This window comes from Misgurnus anguillicaudatus, chromosome 6 (assembly GCF_027580225.2).
Source record: "Misgurnus anguillicaudatus chromosome 6, ASM2758022v2, whole genome shotgun sequence".
Classification (NCBI taxonomy): Eukaryota; Metazoa; Chordata; class Actinopteri; order Cypriniformes; family Cobitidae; genus Misgurnus; species Misgurnus anguillicaudatus.
The window spans coordinates 7,574,886-7,588,686 of NC_073342.2; the positions used below are offsets into that span (position 1 = coordinate 7,574,886).

At 40.0% G+C, this 13,801-nt stretch overlaps 1 long non-coding RNA gene and 1 pseudogene across 1 annotated transcript; one reads left to right on the forward strand and one right to left on the reverse strand.

The window, feature by feature from the left end:
• Positions 1–3,183: 3,183 nt before the first annotated feature.
• LOC129421197 (uncharacterized) lies at positions 3,184–5,103 on the forward strand. The gene is made up of 3 exons (XR_012369937.1): positions 3,184–3,250; positions 3,761–3,882; positions 4,041–5,103. It is a non-coding gene; the product is annotated as an uncharacterized lncRNA (long non-coding RNA).
• Positions 5,104–10,622: 5,519 nt separating this feature from the next.
• LOC129433508 (secretory phospholipase A2 receptor-like) lies at positions 10,623–13,714 on the reverse strand (annotated as a pseudogene).
• Between the last annotated feature and the right edge of the window lie 87 nt (positions 13,715–13,801).

A 13,801-nucleotide genomic window follows, 5' to 3' on the forward strand; every position in this document is an offset into this window, starting at 1 on the left:
GCTCTTCTGTTAAACGCGCCGATAAATCGATCGAGTCCAGTTCCATACCGAGAAAAGAGATCCTCTGCGTGGGGCAGAGTTTGCTCTTTTCCCAGTTGACCCGAAGACCCAAACGGGCGAGATGTTGAAGTGTTAGATCTCTGTGTTCGCACAGCGTCCGCCGAGAATGCGCTATTATAAGCCAATCGTCGAGGTAAGCCAGAATGCGAACACCGCTCTCTCTGAGGGGCTTTAACGCCGCCTCTACCACTTTCGTGAACACACGGGGAGAGAGAGACAGCCCGAACGGTAGTACTTTGTATTGGTATGCCCGCCCCTCGAACGCAAACCGGAGAAACGGTCGGTGACGAGGGAGAATGGACACATGAAAGTACGCGTCTTTCAGGTCTATCGCTGCAAACCAATCTTGGGGGCGTATTGCACTGAAAATTTGTTTCGGTGTAATCATCCTGAAAGACCTCTTCTGAAGAGATTTGTTCAGGACACGCAAATCCAAAATCGGTCGTAACCCGCCGCCTTTCTTGGGTACTATGAAATACGGGCTGTAAAAACCCGATCTCATCTCGGTAAGAGGGATCGGCTCGATCGCGTCCTTCGCCAGCAGGACTTCGACCTCTGCACGCAGTACATGTGCAACGGACGCTTTCACCGTGGTGAAACGTATGTCCGCAAATTTGGGAGTGTGCCGATTGAATTGAATTTCGTAACCGAGGCGGATCGTGCGTAAAACCCAACGAGACGGACTGGGAAGCTGAAGCCAAGCCCCCAGGGACCGTACGAGAGGAATTAACGGCACTACCGGTGTACCCGCGGCGGGGCAGCGAGGCGGGACAGGCGGGACTGCCGGTGCGTCTGCCGTGACAGCATAAGCATCTACAGTATGTGTGTGTGTGACACTGACCTGAGCCCGCTGAGGTAAACGGTCGTCCGGTCTCCTCAGCTGAGGACGCAGACTCCGAAGGGGTTGCTGGTGGTCCGGTCTCCGAAGGGGAGAGCTCGAACTCCTCAGAACACCCACTGGCGACAGAGGAGAGGGAGGAAGAGCATCTGACTGCCCGCTCACATCTCTCTCGATCCTCTGGAGACCTGGAGAAGGAATAGGAATGCACTCTTTTTGTGGTTTTGTGGGTGCCGGCTGAGAAGCCGGCGGAACAGAAACAAAACGAAACAAAAGATTCTCCACCCGGCCCTCTACCGGTGGAAGGAGCGGTGCCGTCACCGTCTCCCGTAGAGTGATCCCATCCAACTCCAGGTCGCCCGTCTCAGGGCCGCTTCGATTTCCGTTTGCCACGGGAAGCGGGTGGTGCGGGCGGGGCGGGCTGCCGACGGCTGTTCCCTCTCCGTGGTCTAGAAGACGTTCTAGCGGGGGGGGCGGAGGCAGCCGCCGGAGGGCGCCCTCGGCGAGGAGCAGACGGGGCCGCCGGCGCTGGGGGGCGAGATGCAGGTCGCTTGCGCCGGGGCATGATCTGAGCGATCGCTTCCGTCTGCTTCTGGGCGGCGGAGAACTGCTGGGCAAACGACTCCACCGACTCGCCGAACAGGCCTGCCTGGGATACGGGCGCATCCAAGAACTTGTTCTTTTCTGCATCCGTCATGTCAGCCAGACAGAGCCACAGATGGCGTTCCTGGACCACCATCGTGGACATCGCACGACCGATCGCCTGTGCCGTGACCTTCGTAGCACGGAGGGCCAGATCCGTAGCGGCCCGGAGCTCCGAAAGCACAGGCGAGTCGTGTCCTCCCTCGTGCAGATCTCTCAAGGCCTTGGCCTGGTGGACCTGCAGCAACGCCATAGCGTGCAGGGCTGAAGCCGCCTCTCCACATGCATGATAGGCAGCCCCCGTTAAACCGGAAGACTGTCTGCAAGCACGGGAGGGGAGGGCTGGGCGATCCTTCCAGGTGGAAGCGGTGGCCGGACACAATTGCATCACAACCGCCCGCTCCACGGGGGGGATTCCCGTATAGCCCTTAGCGGCTCCATCGGTGAGGGAGGTGAGGGGGGAGGGCTGAAACGGCCGTAAACGGGTAGAATACGGCGACCTCCAGGTCCTGGTCAGCTCCTCGTGCACCTCGGGGAAGAAAGGTACCGGCGGAGAGGGTTGTGAAACCCGGGCAGCTCCAAAGAACCAATCATCCAGGCGGGACGGCTCGGGCTGTGGGGGGTGAACCCACTCCAACCCGACGGTCTCCGCCGCTCGAGAGAGCACGGCCACCATCTCTGGATCGAAATCCGGCGTCACGACCCGTCCGGAAGGGGGGAGGACATCCAGATCCTCAGAGGTAGAGGGCCCACCCTCGGATGCTGCGGTCTCCGTGGACCCGGAGGGAGGCACGACAGATCCAACAGACATCGTAGAACACGACTCTGAAGTTTCCATCGGCGCATCAACCGGCTGTGGATGAGGAGGCTGAGAGGCAGAGGACGAATCCCCTGCCCGGTTCAGCACAGTGATGCGGAGATCATCCTTCGAGAGCTTCACAGCCGCACCGTGGCGGCGATCAGAGCTCGTCGGACGTGGGTTGCGTTTTTCCCGGAGGAAAGACAACCGTCTCCGCAAATCCACAAGGGACATGTTCTCGCAGTGAGAACACTTACCCCCAGCGAACGCTGCCTCAGCGTGCTCGATGCCCAAGCACGAAAGACAACGCTCGTGACCGTCCTTCGGACCCATATACTTCCCGCATCCAAGATCGCACGGACGAAAAGCCATCCTGAAAAGGACGCTAATGTCCGGATATACGAGAGAGTGGCTGCCTTTAACAAGGCACAAAGCTCTCTCGTATCACTCTTTTAGGGAAATTCACTCAGATGCTCAGTTGATGATGCGCACAGGGAAGGCAACGCACACACTAAACTCAAAACAAAAAAGATGCAGAGCCTGTGGAATACTGCGAAGCGTCCGCTGTGGTACTGCCAGTCCAACCAACTTCCGCAATCGATCCCAACAGAGTGAAGTAGCTTCTCAGTAGCAGATACTGCCGGCTTTCGAAGCGATAAAAAGCTGATTTCCCTATTTGCACGTGCGCCTTATATACGCACCTGGCGGGGCGGCGCCAGCATTATGCAAATATCTCAATGCCAAGTTCATTGGCGTTTTAGTAGTATTCGAAGCAGATTGGTCTCTCTAAGCGAGCTCCCAATTCGTCGGTCACGACGTGACGTCGTAGTGACCGACTGAAAGGGAACAATACACTGATCGAGGGAAACTCAGCGTGTTTCTTTGTCTCTATACCTGTTCCCTTATTGCAGGTAAAACCCCTAGAAAACCTATTATTTATTGCTTTAATGCTTCAGTGACTGTTGTGGGAATTATTATGAGTTTGTTTTATGCACTTTATTAGTTAAAAAGTAGCTAAACTGTGTTTAATGAAAAGTAGGTCACGCGTGGCGCACGTGAATCCCCCCCCCAATGTGACGATAACTTAATCGTGGTCAAAATGATTGTTTCTAATGATGTGTATATTAAGGTTATGGCAATGCAAGTTTTATATGTATTGATCAGGGTTTTTAAGTTTGGTCTAAAAGTAATAAACAGTGGTTAATGTGAATCGTTGTGCACATGGCAGTTTAACTCAATATCACGCAATGAGATGTAAATGAGACATATATGTATACTATTAATATGCATTATATTGCATTTGTCAATGTATGTGTTTTAATGAGAGAGAATTGTTGCGTTTGCTATCTGTTTATTTTTAGATCCTGCTTGCTATTACTGTTTGAATCATAGTGTTTAACCATGTAAATGTTTCTTTTCAGATTTCAAATAAGATGATAGACTGGGAGTGCAGGGTGTAAAAAGATTCATCGTTCAAGACTCCACCTCCTCAGACACCACACACTAGAACATAGACACTGCTCAAAAATAAGTCCACTTCCATGTATGTATCATGATTGCCCCTGCATGTTTCACACATTTAGTGAACTCAAAAGTCACCTGTGTAGAAGCCATGTAACGGATAATTCCTAATAAGTGATGTACTAAATTCTGGCAGCATCATTTTCATGTTCTTAATCTTTTTTGTTTCTGATTTTTTAGCTTGAAGATTCTGAAGTGCACATTGAGAAGGAGCCACTGGAGCAATATACGGTTGTGCGTTACAGCTCTAATGCCCAAATGCATAGTGACCCAGTGAATGTCTCTGTTGTTCTTGAGGACGAATTGGTCCACTCCCCACCCACAACCAACTTCCAGAGGCCTTTCTTGTCCTGTTTGGATTCCAGTATGCTTTTCACATACATATTCCAAAAGGACTTGCACAAACATTTGTATTTGTGCAAAAAACTTTTGCTTGGCATGGAAGGTGGGAAACTGTCTCCTAGCCTTCAAACCTTAAAGAACGAGTTGATGTGAAGCATAACTTGTACTACCTCAGCACACACAAAAGACAAAAAGAGTTACTTAAATGTTATCTTACTGATGTTACTTTGATTTTTTACTTATATCTTCTTAGTTCTTATTGACAAGTTATTGTATGAACAAACCGGTTCAGTTTAAGAAATTGTCATGTTTAATGCAACTGTGTGGTGTTAATATATAAAGTTGGCTGTTAAGCATTACTTGCTCATTTCTCATTTTATAAAATGCTGTTAAACAGTTTGAGCCTGTTAAAAGGTATGTTGTGTTGCTAAGAGAATTTAATTTTTGACTGAAAAATATTAAATGCTATTAAACAGTTATGTTACCTTGAACCCATTAAAAGGGTAACTTTACTTTTGTGGGTTGCTAAACAGACTTTAATTTTTGACTGCAGATTGTATCACATTTGTACATTTAAGAGAGATGTTTAATGCAACTGTCTCATGCTAGTTTAAATGTATGAAATGTGCTGTGGAGCAATCCTTTTGTGAAATAAATTGCCAAAATTTTATTACATATGTCATGTGTTTCTGTGAAATTGCTGAAGCATTTTGATAAAGATTTTAGAAGTTGATTTAACCTGATATAGAAAATAAATAATTTGCTTAGCAAGAACTCAAATAGAAAAGTATAGTAAATGACACATATGATTTGCAAGAACTAAAAATACACAAGTTTAGTAAATTAAATGTTTGAGTTGCAAGAACTCAAAATATAACTGTGTAGTAATTAAAATGTTTGATATGCAAAAACTCAAAATATAACTGTGTAGTAATTAAAATGTTTGATATGCAAAAACTCAAAATATAACTGTGTAGTAATTAAAATGTTTGATATGCAAAAACTCAAAATATAACTGTGTAGTAATTAAAATGTTTGATATGCAAAAACTCAAAATATAACTGTGTAGTAATTAAAATGTTTGATATGCAAAAACTCAAAATATAACTGTGTAGTAATTAAAATGTTTGTGTGAACTAACTTAGTACTTTCAGTTAGGTCCAATTAACATAAATGAGAACCAGAAACTCAAAACTTAGAAGTTCTGCATAATTAAAATCAGGATCATCAAAACTCTAAAGATTTGAGGCAACTGATTACCTCAAATTTTTTGAGTAATCCCAACTTATTCGGGTTTACAGTGTGCGATAGCAGCAGATGTCATCTTGGATGACTTGGTTGTACAATAGCCTGTTATCAACTCCAGTATATTTGTCATACCGATCATTAATTGTTATGAAAAAATAAGTATGAATGTATATTTGCATTTTAATGGTGTATAAATATGAATTCATAAAGTTGCCTTTGCTTGTATTGTGGGAATTTTTTATGAATATGAAAGAACGTTTATTAATTAGTTATTTTTAATTGTTTTCGGTGAGGTCTGATGTCCATTCCGATAAAACAGTAAATTTTCATGATTTAATTTGAAAGAACTATTAAAATTGTACCGTCTGTTAAAATTTCATTGTAAATATCTGATGAAATGAGAAAGTTACAAGAAAAAACATGTGAATAAATAGCTTACATTGACATCTATATATAAATTTTCCTTTTCATTTCTAATATTAAAATTATCATAACTTTCTCAATCCTCAACATATTTTTACAATCCATATATCTTTGTAAAGGGAAATGTCTGCTTTGTCTAGTCAAATTTTAAGCTTTGGGGTTTGAAAATTTTGTCATCATACCTACTCACAGCATTCCCACAGCTGTTCTGTTGCTCATGACGGTCAGGATTTCTCGTTTCTCAAACTGAGGGCTGCATCCTCGCATTTGCAGGCTGCATACGTCATAAAGACTGTCTTATTTCAGAAAAACTATCAACTATAAAGTTTACTATTATACTTAATTATTAGTAAATTGTTGTAATATGCATATGACCTTCGAATGCAATGACCAGTTTACTGAAATAAACCAGGCTTGGTGACGTATGCAGCCTGCATATGCGACCTCCAGAGGATGCAGCCTTCTGTTTGAGAAACGGCCGATGTTTGGATTTTGGGACAGAGAAAACTGTTTTGAGGATTCACAAACTGTTCACACTACACAGTACTCACACTACATTTTTTGGGAACTAACAGTACTTGAAGTTAAGTATGATTTGTCAGTACTCTTTCCACCCCTGGTGGCCAGTCTGCCAGAAAATGGCAAAAAGAAGAAAAGTTGTCCATTCAAGCAGGGTGCAAATTTGTATTTTCTGACCCTAAAGAAAAGATGATTTAATCTTAAATTCATCCGTTTTGGCTCATTCAATTAAAGCTCCACTGTGTAGAATTTTGAGTTAATTCTTAGCAAAAAGCCATCTGTTCTTTCAAAAGTATGTGCTCATTCATGTGTAATTACTACCACAAACTAATCAAAGTATTCTCGTAAGTGTAGAATCTGCTATTTAAAATACATACGGGCGAGTCGCTCGACTGGCTGAATCCATGTTGTGCCTCAATCTTTGAAATACATTAGCCGATGAGGGACATTCCTGAAATTCAAGCTCCGCCTTTCCCACTTTTAGACTACAGTCACGCTGACAATTATTCTTAGTTAAGGTTCTCTAAGCGAATTAACGCGTTTTAGACCATAAAACATTTTTTGTTACATACAGCAAACATCTCCTCACTCTCTGCTTGCTTCCTGTCCGCTGATCAAACTGTAAAAAACGCGATTTCTGTAGACAGCCCAGCCTCCACAAACTGCAATAATAACAAACTGGCCAAACCTACACCAGAAACCATAACAAAGTGTTCTAACCAATAAACACCAAGAAAGATTTGGGGGTTGGGTTTGGGCACGTTCATGAAAGCACGGAAGGGAGGTGGAGGGGGACGAGTTAACTACGCTCAGTTTGTTTGAAAACACATTTCAAAAATCAACACACAGATTCGCTTAGAGAACCTTTAATTGTAAATTGATGTAATATGCTTATGACCAGGCCCGTCGCGACAAGGCAAGCAAACTAAGCAATGCTTGGGGCCCCGGAATTTTCTGGGGCCCCAAGACAACGACTGGTTGAGAATAAATGCAATGACAAACTGTGCCCCTTTGATAGTCATTGTAGTAAAGTGCAATGACACTGTTATTATCGTAATCCCCCTCAAGGGGGCCCCCTCTCAGTACTAGTCGCTGACAACAGGCAGCCAGCAAACCACGTGATCTCTGCTGCCGCCGAAATACAAAACTTCGGCAGTCATCATGAAGCGGATTTATGCTTCTGGAAGCCAGAAAAGAAAAAACAAGATAGTGGTAAGTAATAATTTACATTGGATGAAATAGCTCTACTTGTCTTGTGCAAATGATGTAATTTTGCAGCAGGCAGGCAGTAGCAAAAATCTGTTTATGTTAGCTATACCTGCCTGATGGCAAATGCTGCTTGCGGAATATGGTTACATATACTGTAATATGTTTTTTAACGAGATAAGGAAGGCGCAGATCTGTTCCAAAATCGCTGATGAATTCCATGACGTTGCTGTAAGCTTTGTAATAATGAAAGTGCTAATGAAACAAACTATTGCACACCGTGATAATCTATTTAACAAAATAATGTATTTACCAAATGGGGTTAGGAAAACGACACGATAAATTCTGTGCATCAAACAAAGCTTGGGAAGTTTTTAAGCATTGGTAGTTGTGAAAGCAACCACATCCCTTATAAATATCAAAATATGGAAATGCTATTGCTAACATATCTTTTCGGTAACACTATATAATAACCATCATTAATAGATGGTAAATTGTTAGTTATTTAATCTTTAGTTATTGTCATTTAACTGTTAGCAAACCGATCGTTTTACTTAATAAATACTTTGTAAACCATCTATACGTTATTTACCAGAAAGAGGCAGAGGAACATTATTTTTTTATAGCTTATCTTAATGTGCTAGTGTCAGGATATACAGTAGTGACTGTATATGCAAATATGACATTAGTTACCAATGGATCTTAAACAGTTACTTTATTCTGTGTAGCAATGTTTACACTGTTACAAGTACAGTATCAGGACAACCCACATGTTTCACTGGTACTGTTTATTAACTATTTAACAAAGTATTATAGTCATTTGTTGCAACTTTGTCTATGTTTATGACAGTTTACAAACCAACTAAGTTAGTAACCCTTAACAAAGTGTTAGGAATATTTGGTCCGTCTATCTATGTAATGTTTATAGATGTTTTAAAAATGGTTTCTTAAAGATTTACAAGCATTTTTAATCATTACCCAATACCTAATATATTATATGATAGATATGTGTGTTACAATAAACTGTTAATTTACAGCACTACTAATAATTAGTCATTTAAATATAATTTCATTGTTTGTTAACAGTAAAAAGACTGTTTGCTAACAGCTAAATGACAATTAAAGATTAATTAACTATCAATTTACCATCTATTTATGATTGTTATTATAAAGTGTTACCATCTTTTCTTTCTCCCTCAAGGTGCTTTGCTTAAATTTCTCAGCGCGCAGGCTCTTCCTAAAGATACATCCACTGATGAAGGTAGAGTGAATTTCTCTCACTGAGCTGAGCTGTTTATAGTGACCTCTTTCAATATGCTAACAGTGAAATGGTGAAATGTACTTAACAGGTAATTTCAGATTTTTTTTTTCAATTATTTTCCCAGCTACGCCATCAACGTCATCTTCAGCATCAACAGATGCATCACTTCTCAGTGCTGATGTTTCCTCTATAGCACAAGGTACCACACGCTCTACAATTATAGCTGATATCATGCACAGCCCAGAGTTTAAACTGATAAGTGTGTGCTGTCATATTGTTAGAAAAAAACAGTGCAAATCACTATTGAATTCCCACCAAACTGTGTAAATAAACATTAAACCTTAAACTGTATGGCTATGCTGTGGTTCCTGTAGGCTTTGCGTGTGTGAGGGGGGCCTCCATGTCCATTTTGCTTGGGGCCCCCAAATTCCTTCAAACGGCCCTGCTTATGACTTGCTTATTTAAATCTAATGCCTGCTCATCATGAAAGCTCTTTACAAAATAATATCCCTCGGGGCTTTTGGTTCAAAGGCGTGCATGTTTGGAAAAATATTGATTGATTTTATATATTTACTTCAAATTTCTAAAGAGAGGAGTAATATTTATTCAATTTTTAGTCCAAACACGGAATAATATTAGCTGAAGTTGTTTTACTGATATTTCCAATAGTCTGTTCATAATTCATACGTGATTATATGATATTTTGTGTCAGTACACAGTGTCAGTACTACATTTATAAATGTTTTAATGTATAATATGCAATATTCGTGGGTCCTGAATCTGATAATGCCAAATGTCTTGTTACCAGTAAAAAGTAAGGGGGTGGGGGGGGGGGGCTCTAAGATTATCTTGTCCCAGGCCCAGCCAAGACTAGGTCAGCTGGCCTGCTGCTGCACGTTTGTGTCAAATCGAGATAATCGACTTCTAATATTTCAGCCCAGCATCGAAAGTTCCTGTTGAATTTTAGGTTTTGCTTCAGAAACTGCATTTTTTATTAATAGTGCCACATGGTGATTAACAGTAAAAATGACAAAAATGACCTCTTTGCAAAAGCAAAAACCACCAACAATCAAGAATGCATGATTGTATGATGTCATGGCTTTGCAATCAAAAAATGTTGTTATAATGGAAGTCAATGGGGCAAAAACAGCCACGAACAGTAAATGAGGGAGAAAAAAATTCTTATGCTGCACAAAAACTAACAATGTATCAGTGGGATGAAAAAAGATGTGGAGCACTGTTTGACGGCTAATATCTAACTCCTTATATCTTTCATTTACTGAATTACTGACACGTTTGCGAAATAAGTTAAGAAGTGCTAGCTTATTTTGTCCACTTTGAGTGTTGTTATTATTACAGTAATATCAGACAACAGTAAGATAGGTGGATCATACACAAGAAGGACATTACGTAGAAAAAAAATGACTTTAAGGATGCAGATCAAAAAGAAAACACTGGTCGTAGATAAGCTTGTTTTGAACTGATATTATCTAATACTATTTACATTAGTCAAACACATACAGGATGCAAACCAACCTTTATTTTATTTTACATAAAGGATATTTATTTTCAAACAGACATTTCTAAAGGAGATTACTGCAAAACACTGCAAAAAAGACAAGAACCTAAAGCCAAAAACGCAGAGATGGTAAAGCACACACATATCATCTGTTTCAGATATGTGATTATCTCATGTTATGAGAAATTAATTTCATTTTACTGATGTGAACTCATAAGAACATTATTAAACAAAATTACACATGCAAATGCTCTCTCTCAAATATATTTTACAAATTAATTTCCAATAATTCAGTAGTTACTAAAAGACAAAGAAAATAAATTGTAAACTAAAATGTGTCTGTATGCTATGGATTACCACAGAAAGTTATTTACCACTGAAACATTTTATTCCCAAAGATACTATATATAGTATAAAAAAACGTGGGTAATAAACCTTTAAATTGCCCCATTGCCAAACAATTCAAAACATGAAAACATATAAATAAATAAGGAAGATAATAGTTGTATATAACATTAAGTGACAGTTTCATGTGATTTCATTCTTCATATCTGGTGCAGAGGAAGTTGCGTAGTTCAGTTTGAGGAAGGCTGATCCAGCGCTGATCTCCTCCAGACTGAACTGCTCCAGATCTCACAGTGTCACAGCTCTTATCTACTGTACTGTTCACCCAATTCTGATAGCAAACCATCTGTCCATTCATCCAGAACCAAACGCCCAGAGCACAGGAGTGACGTAACCCCAACCACACCTCTGGAGTAGAGGCCTGTTTAACCAATCCTGACACCCAGCGCTGAATCTCCTCTGAATCAACCGAAACCAAATCCACGTGATTCTGTCTACAGTAACTCAGAGCATCAGACCAGCTCAGACTCTCATTGATCAATACCAGCTTATCTGAACACACAATAAACCACAATGACATCAGTCAAACACAAACATGAAGAAAAATACTGTGTATGAATCTGATTTAAATCTGATAATGAAGAAAGCTTTGACATTTTTACTCACTTTCATGACACACAAAAGTCTCAGAGTAACTGCAACGCACATCATTCCATTGACCCTGATTTTCTATTTGGACTTCTGTACACATTGAATAAGGACCACCATTGGGTTCACCAGTCATCCAGTATCTGAAGCCAGAGTTACTCTTATCTGACCACTCCCATGAGTCATTGAACAGACCGATCCAGACAGATATCTGACTGTCATTAATGATCTTCTGAATCTGTTCACTCTCATTCTGGTTCCTCACACTCACCAGATCAGTATGATTCTCTCTGCAGAAGATCTGAGAGTCATTCCACATTTTATTAGTAGTTTCATAGATGAATCCTTTGCTTGTCTCTTTTTAAGGAAGAAATAAAGAATATACATTATTTTCAATCATTGTTGCTACACTTAGAGTCAATCTTCAAACACACTTTTGTGTGTGGGGGGTTGGTATGTAGTTTACGGGGATAAGTGTATAATGACATGTAAACTGAACGTCTTAAGAAAGATACAAATGTGATGGTTGGGGTTAGGGACTGGGGTAGGTTAGAGAAATAGAATATACAGTTTGTACAGTATGAAGTTTATCAGGGTGTACAGTTTGTTTTACTAATTGAATTGAAAATGTGTGTGTTAACCATAAAGATAACTCTGCGGACCCTGTCCCGGGTCCAAAATGATTTATTATGACTTAATATAAAATATTCCTATATTTAGTGGTCTTTGATGAACCCAGTACCCTGAGATACTGTTTGAAAGCTTATAATCTCTACTTTCTGTATATATGCATCACTTTGACATATTTTACTGTAAGAAAGTTATTTACATTTGATTTACACTATCACCCCCCCCCCCCAATTTGCATATTATTTAATATTTGTATATTTCATTTTTTTCAAGTATGACAAACATGGGCAAGTCTTATATCAAATGAAAGCTCTCATTCTCAGGATTCTCATTTTTGTTCTATTATCATCACATATCCAACAATCGTCGAATGAATAATGAGGTAAAAAATCGTCTTTTGTAAACATACGTGAAACGTTAACGTGAACTGCCTCAGATAGCACAGATAGCCACAAATGCTACACCATCTTTTCTCTTAGGTCCTACTTTAAAAAAATAAGGTCCATTCACAGCATTTTCTTTGGTTGTGTGCATGAATAATCCCTTGTTATTTATTATATGTGCAAAACAAAACAAAAGTATTTTTATATGAAAAAATTTTTTCGCACCCTTCAGTAAAATAAGAATATCTTTTGAATGCGACATGCTAAAGAGATCATTCTTTTTTTTGGGGTGTTTATTGTCTGCTGCTGATAATAACCAGAACTATCTGCAGTCTGCTAGAGCACACAGAACCAGAGTTATTCACTTTCAAAGACAGTGTTTACAATACAAAAAAAAAAGAAAATTTGGTGTTTCATCATATGAAAAACAACCTAAATAACAATATTGGTCGCAAACAGCAGCTTTTTATGTAACTTCAAAGGGTTTTCTGTAAAATGATGGTGGAAATTGTATACAAAAAGGGTATTATTCCTCCCTTCAGTTGGAGTAAAATAACTTTTGCATAGATTATGATAGAGAAAAAAAATGTATTTTCCTCTGTAAGCTGACATTAGTGGGAATCAAACGAAACTGTCTGCAGGTTGCTGAAGCACTCAGGGCCAGAGTTATACACTTTTAAATACAGACTTTAAAAAAAATCAAAAACACAGGTGTAGTTTGTTGACGGTGACTCAAATGCAATTTCTCTTTCTTTACTGTCTGTTGTTGTTGTCATGAAAAGGTAACATATGATGCATGCTTTTATAGTGAAGGTTTGTTGTAAGGAGCTGCACTCACCATTGTAGCAGATGAAATCTGACTTCTGATCACAGTTCTGACGACACCATGTTCCATTTCTCATAAATACACAATTACCATCACCATTAATGCTACTGTTTATTACTAAGTTTGTATGGTTCACAGGGTCACCCATAGACCACTTCCATTTATATACACCTGTATTATTCAGTCCAGACAAGCACATTCTTGGTCACACTTTTATTCATCACACTTTTCTTTAGCTCATTCATGTCATTTATGTTGTCGACTGTGGCCAGATCTGTGTACTTCTCTCTGCAGTAACTTTGAGCTTCAGTCCAGGTCTTACTCAGGTCTATATAATGATAGCGGTGTTGAATACATTCAGATATTGAACAGAGAGCTATGAAAGAGAGAAATGGATTCTTTATTAAAACAGAGTCAAATCTTATTACATTTTAAACAAAATATAAACCACAAAAGCACATAATCACCAATAAGAAAAAGTCTGAAGTATAGCGTTTGTGCCATTTCTAAAGGATTAAACATATAAATAACTTGATTGATTTTTGAATTGTAAGGAACAAATTACTTTTACTTATTACATGGCTGTATAAT